The sequence below is a fragment of the Misgurnus anguillicaudatus genome, chromosome 10 (assembly GCF_027580225.2).
Source record: "Misgurnus anguillicaudatus chromosome 10, ASM2758022v2, whole genome shotgun sequence".
NCBI lineage: Eukaryota > Metazoa > Chordata > Actinopteri > Cypriniformes > Cobitidae > Misgurnus > Misgurnus anguillicaudatus.
Window position 1 is genome coordinate 11,336,753 of NC_073346.2, and position 9,893 is coordinate 11,346,645.

The 9,893-nt window shown below is 36.2% G+C and overlaps 1 long non-coding RNA gene across 2 annotated transcripts; it reads left to right on the forward strand.

The window, feature by feature from the left end:
• The first annotated feature begins 1,018 nt into the window (after positions 1 to 1,018).
• On the forward strand, positions 1,019 to 8,434 carry LOC141367208 (uncharacterized). Of its 2 annotated transcripts, XR_012371439.1 has the most exons (6): positions 1,019 to 1,840; positions 2,635 to 2,681; positions 4,148 to 4,194; positions 6,367 to 6,504; positions 7,431 to 7,481; positions 8,355 to 8,434. It is a non-coding gene; the product is annotated as an uncharacterized lncRNA (long non-coding RNA). The 2 variants fall into 2 exon arrangements; XR_012371438.1 differs by lacking the exon at positions 7,431 to 7,481 and having other exon boundaries at positions 1,025 to 1,840.
• The last annotated feature ends 1,459 nt before the right edge of the window (positions 8,435 to 9,893 follow it).

Sequence of the window (9,893 nt, forward strand, 5' to 3'; positions counted from 1 at the left end):
GCTCTCTCTATCAAGACCGTCTCCCCTGGAGTTCTATCAGCCAATCAAAAAATAAAGAAAGAGGCTACACAATAGCCAATCAGAAATAGGACTGTTGTATCTGGATAAGATTTAACGCAACAACCAATAAAAAAGCATAGCCTCGCACACCCATAGAGGAATGGAGCCCTGAGCATCACTTTGAGCAGCACAGAGTAAGACTGATCTCCTGTTTTAATGTTACAACAAATGCAAAACTTTGACACAAACAATGACAACTTAACTGCTGTTAGAGAATGTTTCCCAGATAATCAGCATCAGTTTTTTACGAGTGTCTGTAACTTAGCCAACAGTTTACAGCCTGTTCACTGACAACACCTGCTCAGAACACGTAAGTTAGTTTAAGCCTCGTTATATTTTCGTTATCACACGATGACTGACATTTTGTCACATAAAATATCTCTCTCCAAACAGGCTTAATAATTTTATAAGCAACTGCTTTGCAACCAAAGTAAGCTTTAGCTTACCTAAAACTAGGGAACTGTTGACTTTAAGATCTTTTAAATAATAATTATTACACTTGGTATTTCTTGTTGTTTTGCTGTCATTTTATTGTAATTTTAGATTTCAGCATTTGCTTATTTACAGCAAACCATTTTCTTTTTTCTTTTTTTTGACCACAGAGGGCTGGTGGCCTATGAAATTTCCCAGTAGATTTTTGGGTCCCACTCCGCCCCTGGTAGCAACAGTATTAAACTGTCTCTATTTATAGACAGTTTGTCTGACTGTAGACTGATGGATGTGTCACCAAGTGACGATCTGTGAGGGCGGAACCAAAAGTGTGTAAGATCGGTTCCGCCCGGCGATGGTTCCGTCCGGACGACTGAGGCAAAACACCGGAATTCCCGGGGTTTCCCCAAAAACTCTAAATCAAGCCCGATATCGTTCAGGTGGGAGCGATCAACACAGCGATCGCTGATAGGCTGAAAAGGAGAGAAGGTTGAGAATATAAACACCTTTGAAGACCCAGGTAGCCAGTGCATTCGGGCCAGATCCGGCTGAGTGTCGGCGCACACGGCTGTGTTCTGGCTGCGGCTTACCAGCATTAAGCCAGCACTGGCCCAGCAAAAGTTGCCAGATTCGGCTAGGCTGTGGATATGCGGATTTGGTCCGATTTTGGCTGACAAATGGCATATTTTCCACATATTGGCTTTCACATTTCACGTTTGTTGTAATAAAAATATATTAATTTAACAATTGATATGCATATAATTGTTTCTATTTAATGTTTTGATAATTGTTTTTAGTTTTCCTGATTAATGGTAGCCTATGTCAATAAGTGAAAAGTAGTGTGAGGAAAAGTTAAGCTCAGAAATTTTTCCCTAATAAAATAAGGGAAGGGGAGAAGCATATTTTAATGTTAAGAATATGTTTGTAGAGGCATAAAGTGCCATTAGCCTATTGAATGTAAGTATCTGGGCTATTAAGTTTATACTGAAATATTTTCTATGTATGTAATATTTCAACAAACACATAATTTATTAATTAATGGTCAAATACTAAATTGAGATTTTATAAAAAAATTTAATAAGCTGTAAAGCTTGTCAATTTGTTTACTTTATTACAACTACAATTTTTCAGCCCTTTTCCAGAATTTGAACTAATTTGATCATAAAGATTGATCTATTAATAATTTATTGATTACAATTTTTAGACAATTAAAGCTGGTTATAGGAACTTTTATTTTGGAAAAAGAACTGCTGCTGTTTCAAGACATGCGCACTAGCTGCGACATCTAGTGACGACATTTACCGGGCTTTAACGGTTGTTGCTGCATGAAGTCTGCTCCAATTTCTCTGAGGTAAGACTTTTTGGAAGTTATTTAACATAATTTGAATGCATAAAATATTTATACTCTGCACATATTAGATAAATGTAAACTTCATTTAAAAGAAGGACAAACTGGTGTGACTGAAATAGTATACGTAATTTTTTAAATGACCACAATCCCACTTCAACAAATGTGTAAATTAGCATTTGAATTTATTATTAAAATACTGAAGTATTTCTAGATAAATTTGAGTCGAAAAATCGATTTTTATAATTTATCTGACAAGGAGAATTCGGACATAAGAAATGAACTCTGCTCAGTTTAATGAACTTACTTAAACAGTATATTTCGTTTAGCAAAACAAACGAATAATATTTCGCAACTCATAAAACTGGCCTGAGGATTTGCCTCAGCAGTCTATGCAGCAGGCGGGAGTAACTGAGGGATCGTGAAGCGATTCTGCTAAACTCTCGTAGCCACCTCAGCCAGTTCCGCTATTATACAGTTGACTGAGGTAATTTTTTTACCAATGGATAACTTTGTCTGGTAGGCTACAGAAAACGTTTACATTTCACAGAACAGAGAGCATTGCAGCTACAGGACACAGCTGGTAGTTAAACTTCTTTACTTAAAGTGCACCTGCAGTAAAAATATTTCCACCTCACTGTTGTACAACTTTATAACCGATTTCATCTATTGAAAGATACTTTGTAGACAATGAGTGAACCTTAATTATGTAATTATTACTCAACACTATGTATCTATGATGTGTCTGTCTGTTATACAACTTAACAACTTATTGTGATTGTTTTTGTCACATTTAGATTTCTCAAGATCATCAGTTTGGACAGAATTCATTTGAAGAATTAATGTAAGTAAAAGTACAGTATTGGACGGGGCATGGATATTTCTTGGGAATCAGTTTTGTTGCATTGTTAATCTCAGGACTGTCTGAGGGGTCAATTGGGGCCAGAAGTATGATAGGGATTCGTTTAGGGCTACAAATATATATTACAAATAACAAGTCTTTAAAAAGTCTTTACATTAAGTAGTCTAAACTAAACTTTGATATGTAAACGTTGTTATGTAAACTATAATAACAAGATATTTTATTAGATCACAATTCCAGTTTATGGATTTGGCATTTGCAGTCATTTTGAAATATAAATATAATGGTAGAGGAAACACTATTATCTGTGGATGTGTGTGATTAAGAGTAAGGAAAACATACTTTTTTATATAATTGAAAATCTCAATACATCCCTTAAAAAACAAATTGAGTTCTCTTTTGCTGCATCTTGCAAATATTACAATTTTAAATAGGCAAGGCTTAAAAAGGTATAAAAATAATAATGAACTTTCTCAATAATACAACACTGGCACAATTGGGCATGTAATCGTTTTTTTTACCTTAGTGGTGTGCTCTTATTCTAGTACTTATGTTTCTAGTAGCTATGTTTACATGCAACCAATTAATCAGTTTGTAATCGTATTGATGGCTCAATCGTATTAAAAAGCCGTCATGTAAAAACCTTAATCAATACGATTGAGGTAGATTGGATGCAAATTTGAATCGTATTGAAAGGGGTGGTGTAGTCCAATCTGTGATCCGATCAGCAGGAGAAAAGTATGCGTGTAAATGCGTGAATCGAAGTATTTTGTCGGATGCAAAAATACATTGTGCATGTGCGCAGAAAATTTGTGCTCAAGTTCACGTCTTATATTTACCTCTTATTCGCTTTGGGGTGGCATTGCCAAGTCCTCTTTTTTCCGTTCAGATTTGGGCTACTGTTTAAACTGTCTTCGCGAGTTGATTTTTCTGCGGGTCAGATATGAAAGGATTTTGTTCCTTAGTTATTGGTATTTGGGCTGTGGTAAGTCATTGGGATGCTTTTGGGCTAATTTTGAATGTCCATGGGGATGGTTTTGATATGTGAAGCTGCCAACCCTGGCTGTGCGCTTGCACAGATGTTCGGTTTATATAAAATGTACATGTAATCAATTCTGATCATTTTGAGGAGCAAACATTTAAACATGTTTAGGGTGCATGTAAACTGTATTGTTGTAACCTTTCATCGGATTAAATTCAGTCGGGTTGACAACATTTTGTGCATGTAAACATAGCCCTTGTGATGACAGTTTGTTCGAGGGTAAGAAAACTGCCATCTAGGGTTTCAGAACGAAGCAAGAGCCATCAATATTATATATGTATTGTATGTTTATGTATATATACATTAGCAAGAAAATGTAATGGTTTTCTGAATAAATATACATAAATAACATAATGTGTCTAAAAATTATTACACAAGAAATTCAGATCTTTCATGTGTTTTTCAGAGCACTAGCAGGTTTCATTAAAGGCTGGAACAGAACAGACAGAAAAGGTACAGTATACTTTCTTTCCATGTCCGCCTTGCCCACGCACACATCCGTACCGCTTTAAAAAGTATATATTATTTACAGGACATTCACAAATTTAGAAAAGATGAAGAAAAGTAGCGGCTCCACCACTGCATTGAATATACTGTTCTGTATGAGTGTACAACTCAGCGTTCCCACAACGCAACACGCTTGACATCTGTTCCTCAGTCATGAGGGCTCGCGAAGCACGCACACAACGCGCAGTCAACACATGCGTGATCACTAAACTAAGTTGTCTTTCTTGTTTGAGTGAACATAAACAGCTAGATGTGTCAGTATCAGTAAATTAAAGCAGTGCAGTCTTAAAGCTGTTTTGGGTCTTAAAGTGACAGTAGCCTGCTGCTTTCTGTGTCAAAAATGTTCTTTCCACCCAAAAATGAAAATCACTCACTATTCTTAACTGAACAACTTTTGCAGCTGCACATTTAATTCATACAGTGAGGACTGTGTGTTTTGTGTGTATTTATTGCTAATGTTAAATCATAGATTCTAATAACTAATATTTTTACATTTAATACAGATGCCTGAAAAGTAAAACAAGATGAGTATAGTCTTATGATAAAAAAAACAAAAGATTTGGTTGCTTGCAGTAGCATTGTTGTAGTGACAGCCAAAATACATCGGCCTAGGGCTGGGCAATATGGCAAAAATGTGATCTCAGAAAAAAATCCATATTGAACGATAACGATATATATTTCGATGCAAGTTGTTAATGCTTCCAGCTTTAAAACAGTATGCCAACAATGACTGAAGCCACAAAAATAAGAGGGTTCATTTATATTTTAATCTGCGCCTCGTCAGTTTTTTTAGCTAGCCAAACCACTTCCATATAAAGGAATTCATGCTACCTTTTTGTCCACAATTTATCATCTTTGGATATTCGTTGCCACTTCCACTCATTTTTGTTTAGTTTTTTTGTTGTTGTGTCGAGTTTGCAAAGTAGGAAATGGACTTTGTACTACTCATGTGTATTACATATAGGCCAATGTATTTTGGCTGTCACTACAACAATGCTACTGAAAAGCAACCAAATTTTTAATATTTCCTCTTAATCATAATACTATACTCATCTTGTTTTACTTTTCAGGCATCTGTATTAAATGTAAATATATTAGTTATGAAATTGTCTGTCAACATGATTTTAACATGAAGCTTAGCAATAAATACAAATAAAACACTGCACAGTCCTCACTGTATGGATTAAATGTGCAGCTGCGAAATTTATTCAGTTAATAGTAGTGAGGGGTTTTCATTTTTTGTGTAATGAACATTGAACACCTAAGACAGCTTTGAACACCCAAGACAGCTTTAAGACGGCACTGCTTCAATATACTGATAAACATACAGCTGTTTATGTTCACTTAAACAAGAAAGAAAACTTTAATGAGCCCTCGTGTCTGTGAACCATACACGAGCTATACACGCTGGGAAACAGGCACGTCACCTTGTGGAAACGCACAGTCGCACACTCATACAGTACAGTATATTCACTGCAGTGGTGGATCTGCTAATTTTCTGTTATGTTTTCAGTTGATAAGATGTGCTTTTTGATTACTGAAATTTAATTTAACCAGAATCCAGAATAAAACGAAAAACACGGAATTTGAGAAAAAATTAAACTGAATCTGGGGAAAAAACAATAGGGCCATAGCTGTGCTAAAACCTGACTCCAATTGGCTTTTTTGAGGTCATTCAATCAAGGGTTCACATTTTTTTCACAAGCACTAAGATGTTTTTTGGTAGTTCTCAATAAAGACATGAAAGATCAGAATTTTTTTGTGTAATTATGTGTAATTTTAGACACATTATGTTTATCAATGCCCTTGACTTAGATAAAGTTTAGATCGCATTTTATGACAAATTTGTTCAGAAAACTGTGAAATTCCCATACTTTTTCTTGCCACTGTATATAAAGCTCTTACAATGTTAATCTATGAAGCTATACGTCTTCCACCCTAAAGTACCTGTCATTGTTTTTGAAGCAGAATAGCTTGTAGGTAACATTTAACCCTGGAGAACCCACGGGCCAAATGTGGCCAATGTTAATTGATTCTAAGAGAAGGGTTCTTGGGTTCTCCAGGGTTAAACTAACATGCTTGCATTTACCTAATTAAATAATTTTGTTTCTTTTCAAGAATCTGTTCAGAAAAAATTCAAGTACTGTTCGTGCACCAGATGGTGAAGTAGAAAAGTTCATAAAAACTTCTGCAGCTTGCATCTGACAGAGATGCAAAAAGAAGAAGAGAGCGGGCCTGAAAACAAGCAAATTCAAGGTATTTCAATTGTTGTTAAAGGGATAGTTCAATAGATATTCTTTCATCATTTACTCATCCTCATGTTGTTCTAAATCTGCATGATGTTTTTCTGATGAACACAAATTAAGATGTTTTGCGTAATGATGGTAAAAACACAGCACATTGTAACCATTGACTTCCATAGTAGGAAAAAGTATTTTGGAAGTATTGTGATAAATGATGAAGAAAATATTTTGATAAATGATGGTTAGCACACAGTTGACGGTACCCATTAAATTCCATCATATTTTTTATTCCTTCTATGGAAGTCAATGGTTACAATCTGCTGTGTGTTTACCATCATTCCTCAAAATATCTTCTTTTGTGTTCAACAGAAAAAATTCATACAGGTTTAAAGGTAGGGTAACACATTTTGAAAAATGCTAACGGTAGCCGCCTAGTAATGAAATCACGATCCCACCCTTAAGTCAAATCGCCATCCAAACTCACGCCTCTTTCAAAACACATGAACATGCACAGATCAGACGGTCACATTTCATGTCTCATTCACCAGTGAGAAAACTTTGCAGTACAAAGTGAATAACACTTCCCAAATAACCAACATAAACAACTGGTTTATATCAGAATTAGTTTAAGCACACGTTCGGTTGTGTAGACGTAGTAACTATATCGTTATGCTAATCCGTAAACGAACACAAATTTCATAAGCAACACAATGTTTCATCAAAGTAGAATATCGAATCCATCTCAATACAAACATATCGCGTACCTTACCAAAATAAACAACGACCCTTTTAGACCCTTTGCCTCCTGCAGCTGTTTGCATCTCGTGGTAAAGCAGTAAAGTTACCGATGTTAATTTGGGTTTTTGCTCTTTGCCGATCCAGGCAGTTTTTGCTGTTGTTGTTATAAAAGATGGCTTTCATTTTGTGCCTCCTGTACAGGTTGTCAATTCAGCAGAAAAGTTTGCTGTTCTCGCTGTTTACAGACAGGAGGTAAGCGCACGTGAACACGCAGATGACCTATGGTGTCTGCGTAAGGGCTGGGCAAAAAAATCGATTTTCTGATTAATCGTTTTTTTAAATGTGGTCTAATAAAAATCGATTCTCAAAGAGCAGAATCAATTTTTTTCTTTCATATTTATTTCCACAAACATTGAAGGTAAGATTAACTTTAATCTAATTACTAGTCTTCTTCAACGTTAGTGTTGTGGCTTTTAATTTTTTTATTAATTACCCACTTGTAAACTGCTGTTCACTGTTCTTTTTTATTAATATAGTATTTGTATTAAATCTATATGCATTGAGTTGAATCGAAAATCGAGTATAAAAACCTACCCGAGAACCAGAATCGAAAATTGAATCGAGAATCGGAATCGAATCGATTTGATAGCTTGTGAATCGAAATCGAATCGATCTGGAACATCTGAATCGATACCCAGCCCTAGTCTGCGTGGACTCGTTGCGCGGTGGGCATTCAAATTATGCTTACGTATGAGGGACAAAAAAGGAAACGTCCATTCGGACCGAAATTTATGATTGGTTGAACATTTTTTGGTCCTACGCCTTTCACAGATGACATAAATTCTACAAATACATTTAAACAACTTAACACAGTGATTGCTATCAGGATGTGAGGAGACTTTTAACCAGCATAACTAAAAATCTTTCAGGATCAAATCTGTTACCCTACCTTTAAAACAACATGAGGATGAGTAAATGATGACAGAATTTTTATTTTAGGGTGAACTATTCCTTTAACATTTACCCAAGTTAACATTAATGCCTTCAGTCTATCTGATGAAGTAACCATGAGTCATTTTCTGTTCCCCCTCTTATCTCTTTTCTCTCAATCTTTCCTTCTTTTAGGGTACACTTGAGGAGTGTCCAGATGTTTATTAATGTTTTATTAATGTAATGTTATGTTTCAAATAAACATGTAAACATACTGTGTATTTTTCTTTTTTTTTAAACACCTACAGTAAAGTGTGACACTTAACACATTAAAAGCATCACAAACATTGAGGATAGAACTTCTAATGTGCAGTTTAACTTTTTTTAACTAAATATAATAAAAGTTTTTTTTAAGAAGGGATAAGTACATGCCATCTTAAGGGCTAAGGTTATAAAAATAAAAAACACTTTAAAAAATAATTCGGGCTAGTTTTGGCTGAGTGTACAGTTTAAGCTGGCATGATTCTGGCACTGTGCTGGCAGTGTCGGCTGACTTTAAGCACCCGGACATGGGCCAGTTTCGGCTGAGTGTACAGTTTTAGCTGGCGTGATTCTGGCACTGTGCTGGCAGTGCCGGCTCACTTAAGGCACCCGGAAATGGGCCAGTGTACTTGGGCCGATTCTGGGGCGTCATTCATCCCAGAGTTGGCCCTTTTCTGGCAGCCGGAACTGGGCCGTGGTTTTTTTTCTGGCCTGCCGGATTTGGGCCATTATTGGGCCAAACTGTTTTGGCTACCTGGGGATGTCAGATGGTGTTGTTGGTGGCACTTTGTGAATACGTTGCTTGTGCTCGTTGCTACGGTGGAGATCGGCTGGGTTGACTCACATTATCCCTCAGGGAAGACGAGAGGTTGGAGACGTTGGAGTAAGGAAGTAATCGTGTGATTTGGATGTGGAGAAGCAAACACGACGCTGTTGGATGTATATTGGGAGATCGGTTGGACAACCAAGCGTGAGTAAACAATCACAACAAACGCTCTGTGTTATTCAGAAGAGGAGTTACTGGCAGTGGTGGACAGTAACGAAGTAAATGTAATTCGTTACTGTACTTAAGTAGTTTTTTCGCGTATCTGTACTTTACTCAAGTACTTTTATTTTGGGAGACTTTTACTTTTACTTTACTACATTTTAAAGTCAAATATCTTACTTTTTACTCCACTACATTTTAAAAAATCGGTCGTTCCTTTTTATTATCACTGGATAAAAAACGTAACTGGGCAAACTAAAGCTGCACAAAAAAACCTAAGATGCACACGTGATGCGTCAAACCACCAATCAGGGTACAGCATGCGCTTCGTTTTGAACTTGTTGCCGCGCTGTTTCACGTAAGCTACGCGAGTCGCACGAGTGCAGCAGAGAATGAAACTGCATTCAAAAACAACGGAGGAGAATCCTCAGGAGATAACTGACCCGTCACAACAACAATGGCTTTATTTATGCAAGTTTTTTTAAGTCCTTGAATAAAAGAACGAGTCCTTCGTGTCTTATGACTGCCTTGAAACTGTGCTATTTCGTTTTAAAAGAATACTCTTTCAAATCTAAGGAAACGCGTATAGGTAAGCCATTTTTATTCTGGTTATATTTTTAAATGAGCAATCTTAACAGTAGCTTGCAGAAAACTGTTAATTGTGTTGCTAAAATATATACGACGTTATCATGAATGAACTTTAAGAA